The 12,845-nt window shown below is 40.3% G+C and overlaps 1 pseudogene; it reads right to left on the reverse strand.

Annotated features, from left to right (window-relative positions):
- Window positions 1-498: 498 nt before the first annotated feature.
- On the reverse strand, window positions 499-1,192 carry LOC149828574 (putative sugar phosphate/phosphate translocator At3g17430 pseudogene; annotated as a pseudogene).
- Window positions 1,193-12,845: the final 11,653 nt, after the last annotated feature.

Consider the following 12,845-nt stretch of genomic DNA (forward strand, 5'->3'; position numbering starts at 1 on the left):
AGTTGCAAAGATGGGTTGGCTTTCAGCGATTTGAGGGTCACCACATCAGCAAGAAGCCTATCTTTTATCAGTTTGGCAGCAACAGATGGTGTTTATGAAAACATGGCTGACGGTGTAGAGGTAGATTGATGATGAAGATGCCATGTAAGGTGAGTATGAGAAGGTGGTGACACAGCAGAGGATAGAAATAAAATACAAATGTTGTGCAAATGCAACCATTGACACAAGATATTAAGGAAGATAGGCTATTAATGACTAAAGGAGATGCCCATGAATATATTGTACAAGAATGCTTCTAATGATATGCAAAACGATAAACAGATCTTAGAATGATATTACAGGAAACAGAACATGTAACAAAAAAAAAATGAAATCATGAGGGATCATGGGGGACGGATCAACAAGCTGGTTTGAAAAATAGATGCAGGGTAAATACTACATGTGTTACCTAAATGTAATAGGCTCAAGTGTTGCTGATGGATTAAAGCAATAGACCATTTATGTACAAGCTAATATACAATGAATCTTGTATGTGGAGTGAATGAAATAATATGTGATGGCACAACCCACAATGTTCAGGACAGTAATTGGAAAAGTGACGGTTGAGAGAGCCATCAATATTCAATCCTGCAAATACCAGCAACACGAATGGCAACATCCTCAGCTTTTCCTATTACCCAAAATATTGAGAAATTCAGTGCTAAAGCACAGATAGCATATAATTTTTTTTTCCAAAAGTTGGACTGGATTTGTGAAACTTCCATTTCAATCTTCTCCAACAAAGACTAAGGCAATTTCAGAAACAGGAAACTGCAGGGTGTTAGATAATACAAGCTGGTAATAAGATTCAGTGCCAAGCCCTTCTTCTGTTGGAGGACTTGCATTAAAACGAACCTAAGGGCCTCTGCAAACATACTCGTCACCTGGTACACTCAAATTTCAACCGGCGTAAAGGCTTTAAGCATTTGTAAGATGGCCACTGAAATATACGAATAAACAGTATTACCATACCATAGATCTGATGCAAAGAAACGCTGAGAGGAATCACACAAATATCATATATTTCAAATGTCATATTGACAGATTCAGCCACCTTGAGAACATAAATAAGAATGAAGGCAACAACACCAGAAAATCCCATGTGAATCGTGGTAAGTGTTATAGGCAATGGAAAATTGAAATATTTTGGAGATAGAATCTATGATCAGCAAGCCTAATTTCTTCACAGACAACAGTGAATGTCTTTTTAGTAGTATTCTTATCTAAACAGCGTCAAGTGTGGGGCTATGAAATTGCTACAGACATGCCGATACAACAGGTAACGGAAATGATAAAACGAGATGCAAAGTAAAGTAAAGTACAGGAAATCGATAAAGCACAAAAAATGGAATGTAAAAGAAGAAGATTTAAATTGTTGTGCCTGAGTTAAGGGCACTATTCATTTCACGATAAATCCGTCTGGACATCGTCCGGATGCATACACCTACTAACATTTTATATAAATACATAAAAAATGAAAATAGCGAGAAAGCAGAAGATTTTATTTTACTGAAATCTTCTCTTGTTGAGGGAATTTTCAAACACAAAGACGAACTCAATGACATACCATGCAAGATGACACTAACATGACCCTGAAAATGATGGATGAAAGGCAAATATCGTTTTATAAATCTTATGATGCTGAAACCATCAAGAAAAGATTTTGGCCATGGGATGAGAAGTAATATTTTAATAAGATATAAGATTCTGATGGATCGATGATGTCATTGCCAGGCGTCCTCAATCATCCATGCTAGAGATAACTAGAGATGCAGAATACATTGGTTAATGCAATGGATTCGCAATGTATGGCATGATTGTGATATGCGATTTGCTATTTTTTTTATAGGTATGAATAATGAAGAGGTTATGTAACATAGATGCAAACTACAATGAAATGAAACAGTTTATATCGATTCCAATGAAATTATTAGCATTCCCTTGTTCTAAAATGAGAAAACTTCTTCTCACCTGATCGTGCGGATTGAATCTCCTGAATGCCAACCGTTGGAAGTTTGTTTCTTGAATGGCAATGGAAAGACAAAGGGATAACAATCGTAATACAGAGAGGAAGAAAGATAGATTGGGGAAGAAGAAAGGGGGTTTGAGAGATGGGAGAAGTCGGCCTTCCAAAATCAACCCTCTTTGGCCCCCCAACGTGGTTCCCTTTTAAAGATTTTCAGGAGGTTTTACAGAAAAATCGACTGTTTTGAAATTTTCCAAACCAAATTTTGAAAGCATTTGAAAATCTTCAAACAAATTTTTGAAAAATTTTGAAACTCGCTAATCTTTGAAAAGGGGACGACTAGCTTATTCTGAAATCTCGGTTCATTTACCTAAGGTTTAGGTAAAGTGAATCGTTTTTTAGGGTAGGGCTTCACAGTGGCGCCCTTTGGGGGTCTGAAAAGTAAAACATGAAAAAGTGAGTAAAACAGTTTTTTTTTAAGGTGTTGCCACCTCAGCCGGTTTAAGAAAACGCTTTTTGAAATAAAATTTTTTTATTTGTTTTTCTTTCCAGGGAGCTTTAGTGAGGCGTCACCTATGTGTGGGCCCACTGTTTATTTTATTAAAATAAATAGAATTGAAAATTAAAGAAAGGGTTTTATAATTTGGTGCCTCCTGAGGGTGGGCACTGCTTGAAAATAAGAGAAATACTTAAGAATTTGAGTGTGACGCCACTTCAGGGTGGGTCTGTAAGAACCACGATATTTCTGAGATATTTTGTATTGGCATGTGCTTCATTATTTGTTACCTCTTGCTTTATCGCAAGAATTTCTCGTAACTGTGCTAATATAGCAATACGAAGTCTTAATCGCGTAAGATTCAATTTACGAAGCAATTAAGGACGACCTTGGCTAACTAAGGTCCGATATCCCTAGACTAGATTTATAACACATCTAAGTAGGTTCATCCCGAATTTGAAACCTAAACTAGGAAAATATTTCTTGTAGTATGGCGAAACGGGTATATCGGTAAATACAAGTCACGACGAGAGCGAATTTTGTTAGAATAGAAAACCTAAATAAATAAATTTAAAACTTAGGTTTTAGATTACAAAGGATAAGGTTTGAAATGAAATTTGCTTAAATGATTGAAACCTAGCTTTTAAATGAAAATTTTACTAAGGTTTTATGAGATATTAAAATTTGATTTTTGTAAAGTTAAAAGAGACCTTTTCAAAAAAAATTTCAAGACCTAATTTGGAATTTGGAAAAGGTAGTTAGCATGGGGCCCACGTGAGCATGAGCTCAGCCCATGCTACTTTTAAATATATATGATAAAACAATAATACAAAAAAAAATGGTATTTAAATAGCATTTTTGAAAAGCATGAATTTTCAAAAGTTGGAGTTGGGTTTTGGCATTACCATAAGAGGTTGCCCAAAACCCAACGGCTATTGGGCTGGAGGGGGCGCCCCTTAGGGGGTAGCTCCAGCCCATCATGTCAAAAAAAAAAAAAGAAACAAAAAAAAAAGAGTTGATTTGATTTTAAAAAGGGGTTTGACCTTAGGGTCAAAAGGTGGTCTATGGGGAGACCTACTCTCCCTAATTTAGGGAGAGTAGTTGTGGGCTAGGCTCAAGGGTTGTACACCCTTGAGCTAGGCCCATCATGAAGGGGGTCAAATACCCTTGGACTAGCCCTTATAGCACCTAGAGGGATGGGGGGGCGTGTGGGAGGAGAGCCCTCCATCTCCTCCCCTCTCATCCCAGCCCTCCATCTCATGGAGTGGCTATTTAAGGGAGGGAGGAGAGAGAAATTCATTTCTCTCTTCCTCCTCCTCAACCGTCTCCCTCCATTTTTCTCTTTTTCTCTCCTCTCTCAAGTGTGAGAGTGAAGAGAGTGTAGAGAGTGAGGTGAGTGTGGCTGAGACAGTGCAAGTGAGGGCACCAACACCACCACAATGGAACCATCTCTGTCCCTACGCCGGAAAACCCCGAAGGTGAAGAGCTCCCACTTTGCAATCCATTTTCTTTTGAAAAATGCATGAAAAAAACTGTTAAGGTTGGTCTGGGTTTTTCCTTTTCTTTTAAGTCATGAAACTTGTATGGGCGTGGGTGCGTTTTAGAGGGATCGACACATCGCTGTGGTAAACGCACACACACCGGACGTTCTACGCAATGAAACTGTCCTTGGGCGATTTCGGAGTTCTGGAGCTCCAGAGTCTCCTCTGCTCAAAAGACCATATCTCACTCGATACTGGTCCAAATGAGACAATCTTAGACTTTTCGGAAAGGAGAGACAACGTTCTCTAACCTTCACGTTTACAGTTTTCGCTGGTTCAGTCTGCAACCCTCACTAAAAAGCTTCATTTTTAGCAGACGTTCAGAACTTCTGTCAGTGCACAGGAAGTCCTGAACATTGTCCGGTAATCCGGTGGTATTTCTTAAACTGTTTGCCGGAATTTTTCACGCTATAACTTTTTGGAAAGGTAGAACAATTATCTAAGACTTCGATGTTTGTAATTTCCCCTGATTCGCTTTGTAAACCCTTCAAAAAGTCATGTTTTAGCAGACTGTCAGGTTTTTGACAGTGGTCCTGAAAGTTCTAGACACTGTCTGGTAACACAGCGCCATTTCCAAAACCGATGGTCGGATCCGAGTGATCTTGGTGTCTGTGCGAAGCTGAGACGCGGATCTACGAGTTTCATGTTGGAAATTTTCGCTGTTTCGGTGCAGACGGACCCCAAATCGGGTCATCTTTCAGGCTATTTTTGGGTTATGTAAATAACTATATAACTATATATATAAAAAAAAAAAAAGAGAAGTTGGTTGGGACTCACCGCGTCTGTTATCGTCGCGAAATTTTTCCCCCGTCTTCCCTTCCTTGCAGAAGAGAGAGACGGAAATGCTTTCGCGCTTCAAACTTGACCGGATTTTGGAAATTGTTTTGAAATACTTGCCTCCGTTTTGAAAATTGCGGGAAAATCCATGGGATGGGGCTCGACCTGTCAGTACGAGGTTCGACCGTTCCTGCCGCCTTTAATAGGGGTCATCGAATCAAGGACCAAAATTGTGCTTGACTTAGCGAAATTATCAAAGTTATGTTCTATCCTAAATGCACAGAGAATTCAGGCATGCGCTTTTTCTGAGGAAATGAGAGATGGACATGTGTCCTCTGCAGGAGACACACTCCAAATGGTGCCACCTCAGAGGAGACAAGCCTACCTTTTCTAGACAGGACAACCTATGACACTTGGCATCTCCTGGTAATCTTGGAATAACACATGGCGCATGATGGATATGGTGGATGCTGACACATGTCAGATAAATGGGATGACATGTGGCGGCTTCTTAAGGTAGCCCCACACTGACACTTGGCATGGAAATGGGAGGAGAGAGAAAATGACAAGTGGCGCCAATCCAGGGGACAAGGCTCCTATATTTTTGGGTTTTTCAAAATTCAAATTTTTCAAAAGAAAAGCCTATGTGACACCACCTTAATGTGGGTCCCACATTGCTTCCTTATTGAAATAAGGACAAGACAACAACTTCCTTTTGGAATTTTTATAAAATCTGGTAAAATAAAATTTTTTGGAAAGAGTTGGCCCTTGTGGGGCAATTTTGTAAAAAGAAGATATTTGAAATTGTTGCCAAAATGGCAAAATCTGAGATAAAGTGGCTGAAATTCATATTGAAAACTATCCAGATTGTTTTCCTGAGGAAATATTTTGAAATTTAGAGTCCTGGGGGTAAAATGGGAAGAATTGATAATTTTGAAGACCCAGGGTTTTGAATTTTGAAAAGAGTTGAAATTCTAATCTGGATTGAAAATTTTGAAATCAAGAGTTCTGGACCTCGAAATGACATGCTGTGCAGTGCAGTGATTTGAAATGCTCATGCAATGATATGCAATGTCATGTCTTATGAAATGCAATCTTGAACCAAGACTTGGAGCTGTCTGTCTACTGTCAGGAATAAATTTTTGAATATCTGAGTTAAAATTAGAGAAATTTTGAGAGTTTCAGATGAAATTTGGACTTTTGCAAGGTCCGGGCTCAGAAAATGACCATTTTGCCCTCCAGCGATTTCAGAGGCTGGATGTTGATGTTTGGTGGAAATATTGGGGAGGTGAGTGAAAATTTGGGGTGTTTACAGATGCCCCTCTTTGCTACTAAGCCGGCTCATGGCCGAGCTTAGTGGCAAAGAAAACACACCAAATTTGGGCTATACGAAAAAAAATGCCCCAGTTAGAAGGATCTGACTGGGTGTGAAGAAATTAGCCCGAGGAGGATGGTAGATATGAAGCGAAGAATGGAGAGAAAAGACTCACTTCATGAGAGCGAAATTCAGGTTTTATGCCCTTAACCTGGATGGGACAGAAATACCTCGTATGGAATGAAGCTCAGGCTTTTAACCCTTAACCTGATTGGGGAATGGAATATCTCATCGAAATGAGACTCAGGTTTGTACCCTTATCCTGATCGGGTAGAAAATGAAATACCTCTTTGAATGAGGCTCAGGTTTGTACCCTTATCCTGATCGGGTGGAAAATGAAATACCTCTTCGATGGAGGCTCAGGTTTGTACCCTTATCCTGATCGGGCGGAAAATGAAATACCTCTTTGAATGAGGCTCAGGTTTGTACCCTTATCCTGATCGGGTGGAAAATGAAATACCCCTTTGATTGAGGCTCAGGTTTGTACCGTTATCCTGATCGGGTGGAAAATGAAATACCTCTTTGAATGAGGCTCAGGTTTGTACCCTTATCCTGATCGAGTGGAAAATGAATGGAATCCTCGAAGGAAGAGACCATGATGGAACCTTCGGATTTTGCACAGTAAATCCGACAGGGGTTTTGCAAAAGGAAGGAAAATGGGGTCCCTAAAGCTTGAAAAGGGATTGATTTTGGGCGTCTCATTGCTAAGACTAAAATCAACTTTTGAAATTGCCTTTTGCGAGAAAATGGTTGGTGGTTCGACCTCGAACCGAAATGGGACTGTCTATGGTGGGATAGTGGGGACACAGAGAAGTGTGCAATCTGAGAGTTCATGCTCTCAAAGAAGGGAAGAAATCAAGTCCTTAAGAGGGATTTAAAATTGGTGTCAGGATGTATCAAAGACGGGCATCAAGTTCTCACTTCATGTCAAGATAGCTAGAAAATATTGTCAAAATGTTGAGAATTTTGTTGTTGATTTGAAATTTTTGAAAATGTTGCACATTGTTGCAAAGATATTCCTTCTTTTCTACCTAAAGCATTACCTCCAAACAAGGTTCACTTTGTAGAATCGAGACTTGAAATCCAAATTGCTCGCAATTGACCTTCTTCAAGGAAGTTATCAATTTCCTTGATATGAGCAGGAAAGAGAATTTGATATTATGAAAGCAATTGACGAAAGAGTATTGATAATAGAATTTCACAAGATTAAAGAGGATTCTTGATAGATCTGGCAGTTTGATATCCTGAGAGCTTCTCTCATGATAATCTTTCTACACTCTTTTGGTTCTCTTTGAGTTTTTTGGCTATATTCTCCTTCATTTTGGAGATGCTCTTACTTTTTCTCTCTTTCTTTTTCCTCTCTTTCTCTCTTTTGGGAAGGGTACGTCACAAACTCCTTCATCTTGGAGATGTTTCGATCCTTCTTGGGCGATGGGTTTGGAGATCTTTGGGTGATAGCTGAAATTAAATATCTTTTAGGGATTGTCGAGAGGTTCATCGCATCTGCCTTCATCTCGACAGTGCTTTGGACTTTCCCTGGAAGGATCTGTCACAAACTCCGTCATCTTGGAGATGTTTCGAATCTTCTTTGGCCCCGGGGGTCTACTCGCCTAATTCGCCTTCATCTTGACGACAGGTGAGAGATCCTTTTTGCGGATATTTAATTACAGCTTAGGTGATCTTGAGAAGACAGGGTTTGGGTGAATTCTCTCTTTTCTAGCACTCAGGATATTTCCACTGCCTCGTCCTTACAAGAATAGCCTTTAAAGATGCGCCATTGACTGCGATCAATATCGATAATCTACGGCTTTTCAATAACATTGAATCTTCTTTTCTGGCCATATTGAGGATTTATCCTTCATCCTTTTGGTTGGCCAATAGAAAGAATTTGAGTTTTTAATCTCTTTTCGCAAAAGCTTCACTCTTTTGGAAGTAATGCTGAAGGTAAATTGAGATAGAGATTAGTGCAATAAAGATTCTGAAATCAACAATTAATTGATTGACAAATTTGATAAAATTTTCTTGAAATCCTTGGTGAAAATGAGTATTTGAAATCCGGCTCAACACATCCGTGACGAAAATTCTCCTCTCTTTTTCCCCAAAAAGAGAGACTCAGGCTTAGCCCTTACCTGAATGGGAAATGGGAAATACTCCTCTCTTCCCTGAAGAGGAGGTGTTTGCAAAACGAACTTTCGAAGAGAAATTGAGCTTTCGTCAAAGCTTCCTAATATTAGGCTTCTCTTGTGGAAAGGGGGCCGATAATAGTGAGGTCTGAAAATTGGGTCATGAAAGGAACGTGTCCATCACACTCTCCCAGCAAAGAGGGTCTTTCATGACGAAAAATGGCCTAGTATGAAATTGGGGGGTCACAAGGAAACGAGTCTCCGTCGAGTCTCTCCCTTAAAAAGGGTTTCTTGTGTGAAATTGAAAATTGTTTTGCAAACGGTTCACAAAGACGCGAGTCCCTTCAAACTCTCCCTAAAAAGGGGCTAAGTGAACAAATTGGATAGCATGCGAAAAGAACGAGCTCCCTCGAACTCTCCCTAAAAAGGGTCTCTCGCAAGAGAAAATGATTGAAATTGGATATTGAGATTGATTGACCCAAAGGTTGAAATTGGAAATTAGAAAATTGGTTGTTGAAAATTGGATGACCCGGAGGTCGAAATTGGATGACCTGACGGTCGAAATTGAGAATCGGTTTGACCAAAAAGGTCGAAATTGAGAATTGGTTGACTGAAAGGTCGAAATTGTGTGATTCGAAGGTCGAAATTGAGAATTGATTGACCTAAAGGTCGAAATTTGGAAATTGATTGACCCGAAGGTCGAAAATTGGAAATTGGTTGACCCGAAGGTCGAAAATTTGGCAATTGATTGACCGAAAGGTCAAAAATTGGAAGTTGGTAATTGAAATTGAGAATTGGAAATTGGGTGACCCAGAGGTCGAAATTGGAGAATTGCCTTAGTTGAAGATTTAAATTGGAATTTGGAGGTCAAAATGTCAAATTTGAGCAATTGACAGACTTTGATGATTAAAATGACTTGGATTAATCGAAGGAGAATGATGAGTTCGAGTCAGAGCTCGAATAAAATTCAGAGATCACGAGTCGGAACCCGGATCGACAGAAGAAAATGAAGCGCTCAAGTCAAGGCTCGAATAACTAAAGAGATCTCGAGTCGGAACCCGGATCAACAAGGGAAAATGAAGAGCTTGCATCTGAGCTCGAATAAGGTAATGAGATCACGAGTCAGAACTCGGATCAACAAAAGAAAATGAAGAGCTCAGATCAGAGCTCAAATACATAAGGAGATCTTGAGTCGGAACCCGGATCAACAAATGAAAATGATTGAAATAAAAAGCCCGAGTGGGAACTCGGTTTTCTGAAAAATTGGGATTTTGAAAATGTGCCAGTTTGAGTACTGGATTTTGAAATAATACCAGTCCGAGCGCTGGGTTTTGGTTCAGTATGGATGATGACCTTTCAATTTTAAATCTTTTAGGAATCGTGATGGGACTGTTTGTTGAAATCCCAATACTGACCAGATTGTTATTACTGCAGTTGAATGTAAATAAATATGAATTGATGCCTATGAATGCACACGTGCATGAAATGAGGAATTTGTTTATCCTGCCTGCATACAGAACAAAATTTTAAAAATGCCCCAGTGTAACTGAGAAAGAAAGTTTGATCATTATTTGAAGAAAATAGGAAGGATTACAAGAGGAGAATAAATGTTTCAAGTATAAAACTTTTTCAAGTGTCGAGCATTAATAGGATCTGGCAATTCTACCCCATCAGCATTGATGAGCCGATATGAGTTGCGGGGTAATGCTTCTTTGACAACATAGGGACCTTCCCAATTTGATGACCATTTGCCGCCGGGACGATGCCTGAGATAAGCTGTGGATCGAAGTAATAAATCATTGACTTTGAATCTTCTTTCGATGATAGATTTCACATATTGCCTAGCTACTCTCTGGCGATAGGATTGAGCGTGCTCTGCTGCTTTTAGCCTTCTCTCGTCGAGTAAGTCTAGCTGCACTAGTCGCTGCTGCTGGTATTGATCAAGAGGTAATTGCAGAAGTGAAGCAAATTTCAAAGAGGGCTTCTGAACATGTAGCGGCAATACTACTTCTGTCCCATAGACCAGTTCTGATGGGGTAGCATTCGTTGGTGTGCGAATGGTGGTCCGATAGGCCCATAGTGCATCATGGATCTTCTCATGCCAGTCACGGTCTGTTTCCACAGTTCGCTCCAAGATACGAATTAAAATCTTGTTGGTGGCCTCTGCCTGACCATTCCCTTGAGGATAATATGGAGCAGAAAAATGGTGATAGATCTTGAATTTTGAGCAGAATGTCTTCATCTTTTCATTCTTGAAATGACTGCCATTGTCTGACACAATGTCATGTGGGATGCCGAAACGGCAAAGGATGTTCTTGTGAATAAAAGAGACCACGTGTCGGCCTTCTACTGTGCGGAGACTGATGGCTTCTACCCACTTGGTGAAATATTCTGTTGCGGCAAGGAAGTATTTGTGGCCATTTGAAGCTGAAGGAGTGATGGGACCTACGACATCGAAGGCCCACATAGAAAATAGCCATGGAGAAACAACGGATTGTAAATATGTTGCTGGCGCATGGATAGAAGGTGCGTGTATCTGACATTGTACACACTTCTTCACATAATGATAGCAGTCTTGTTGCATAGTCTTCCAGTAGTAACCTGCTCTGATGATTTGCTTGACAAGGGTTTGGTAGCCAACGTGGCCACCACAAATGCCTTCGTGTGCTTCTCGCACGACTTCTTTGGCTTCGTCTTCATCTAAACATCTGGAATACTCTGAGCTGAATCCACGACGATAGAGGACATTGGCCAAAATGAAGTATCGAGTAGACATACGCTGGATTGCTCGTTGTTCTTTCCTTGAGAGTTCTGGAGGAAATTCGTCAGTTTCTATGAAAGTTTTGATGTTGTAATACCAAGGCTTCTTCTTTTGCTCAGCCTGGTTTACTTGTTCTGCTGGAATGAAAGCAGGTTGGTCAAGTCTGCCAATTTCAAAAGAGCGACAAGATTCTCCATTTCTGAATGCCATAATGGAGCCTAAACTGGCTAGGCTATCGGCCACTTGATTGAAATCTCTTTTGATGTGGAATAACTGAAATTCTTCGAACTTGCTGACAAGAGCTGAAACAATTTTCTGATAGGGAAAAAACTTCTGATCTTTGACCTGCCATTCGGCTCGAACTTGATTAACAACGAGTAATGAGTCGCCATAGGCATGCACTCTCTTAACATTGAAGTCTAGTAGAATCTTTAGACCTTGAATCAGGGCTTCATATTCAGCCATATTGTGAGTACATTGAAAATCTAACTTGAGAGAAAATGGAATCATCTCCTTCTCAGGAGTGATTAATAGGATTCCGATGCCTATTCCAGCCATATTCTTCGAACCGTCGAAAAACAAATTCCAGATCGGGTATCGCTGGATGTTGCATATTTGCTCATCAGGAAAGTCATCTTCGGCTTTTGCTTCTTCTGCCAGAGGAAAATCCGCCAATTGATCTGCGATTTCTTGGCCTTTGATAGATTGCTGCGAGACATATTCTAAGTCATACTGCATCAGTAAGACTTGCCACTTTGCGACTCGTCCGCTGAGGAAAGGCTGCTCTAAAATATACTTGAGAGGATTGAGTTTGGACAAAATTTTGACCTCTGATGCCAACAGGTAGTGTCTTAGCTTCTGACACATCCATACCAGAGCTAGGCAGGTCTTCTCTATTTGAGAGTATCTCTTTTCATAATCTATGAAAGTCTTACTCACGTAATAAATGGCGTGTTCTATCAGGCTGCCTTCTTTGTATTGTGCCAAGAATCCGCCACATGCGACTTGATTAACTGAGATGTATAATAAAAGAGGTTTTCCCAATTCTGGCGGCTTCAGGATGGGAGGATTAAGAAGATACTTCTTGATTCGATCGAACGATTGCTGGCATTCTGGCCCCCATTCGAACTTCACTCCTTTTCTGAGTAAGTGGTTGAAGGGCTCATATCTCATCGCCAAATTGGAAATGAATCACCGGATTGACTACATACGTCCTTGAAGGCTACGTAGTTCTTTGAGATTCTTCGGGGGTGGCATATCAATGATAGCCTTTGCTTTGGCTAGGTCAACTTCAATTCCCTTTTTGCTGACCAGAAAACCCAACAGTTTGCCTGATTCGACTCCAAAGACACATTTTTGCGGGTTAAGCCTTAACTTGTAAAGAATGAGTCTCTTAAAGACTTGATCAAGTGCTTCGAGGTGATCTTCTTCCTCCTTAGATTTCACGAGAATATCATCAACATACGCATCCATGATTTTGCGCATCTGATCGTGAAAGATGACAACCATTGCCCGTTGATACGTTGCTCCAGCATTCTTGAGCCCAAAAGGCATAACTGTATAGCAGAAAGTGCCCCAAGGCGTAGTGAAGGAAGTTTTTGATTGGTCGCGGGCAGCCAACTTAATCTGATTGTAGCCGGAATATCCATCCATGAATGAGAATATGGCATGTCCTGTCGTGCTATCGACTAGAAGATCGATGCTTGGAAGTGGATAGTCATCCTTCGGAGTTGCCTTATTGAGGTCTCTAAAGTCTATGCAAATCCT

This window comes from Nuphar pumila, chromosome 9, assembly GCF_984573655.1.
Source record: "Nuphar pumila chromosome 9, dmNupPumi1.hap1.1, whole genome shotgun sequence".
Classification (NCBI taxonomy): Eukaryota; Viridiplantae; Streptophyta; class Magnoliopsida; order Nymphaeales; family Nymphaeaceae; genus Nuphar; species Nuphar pumila.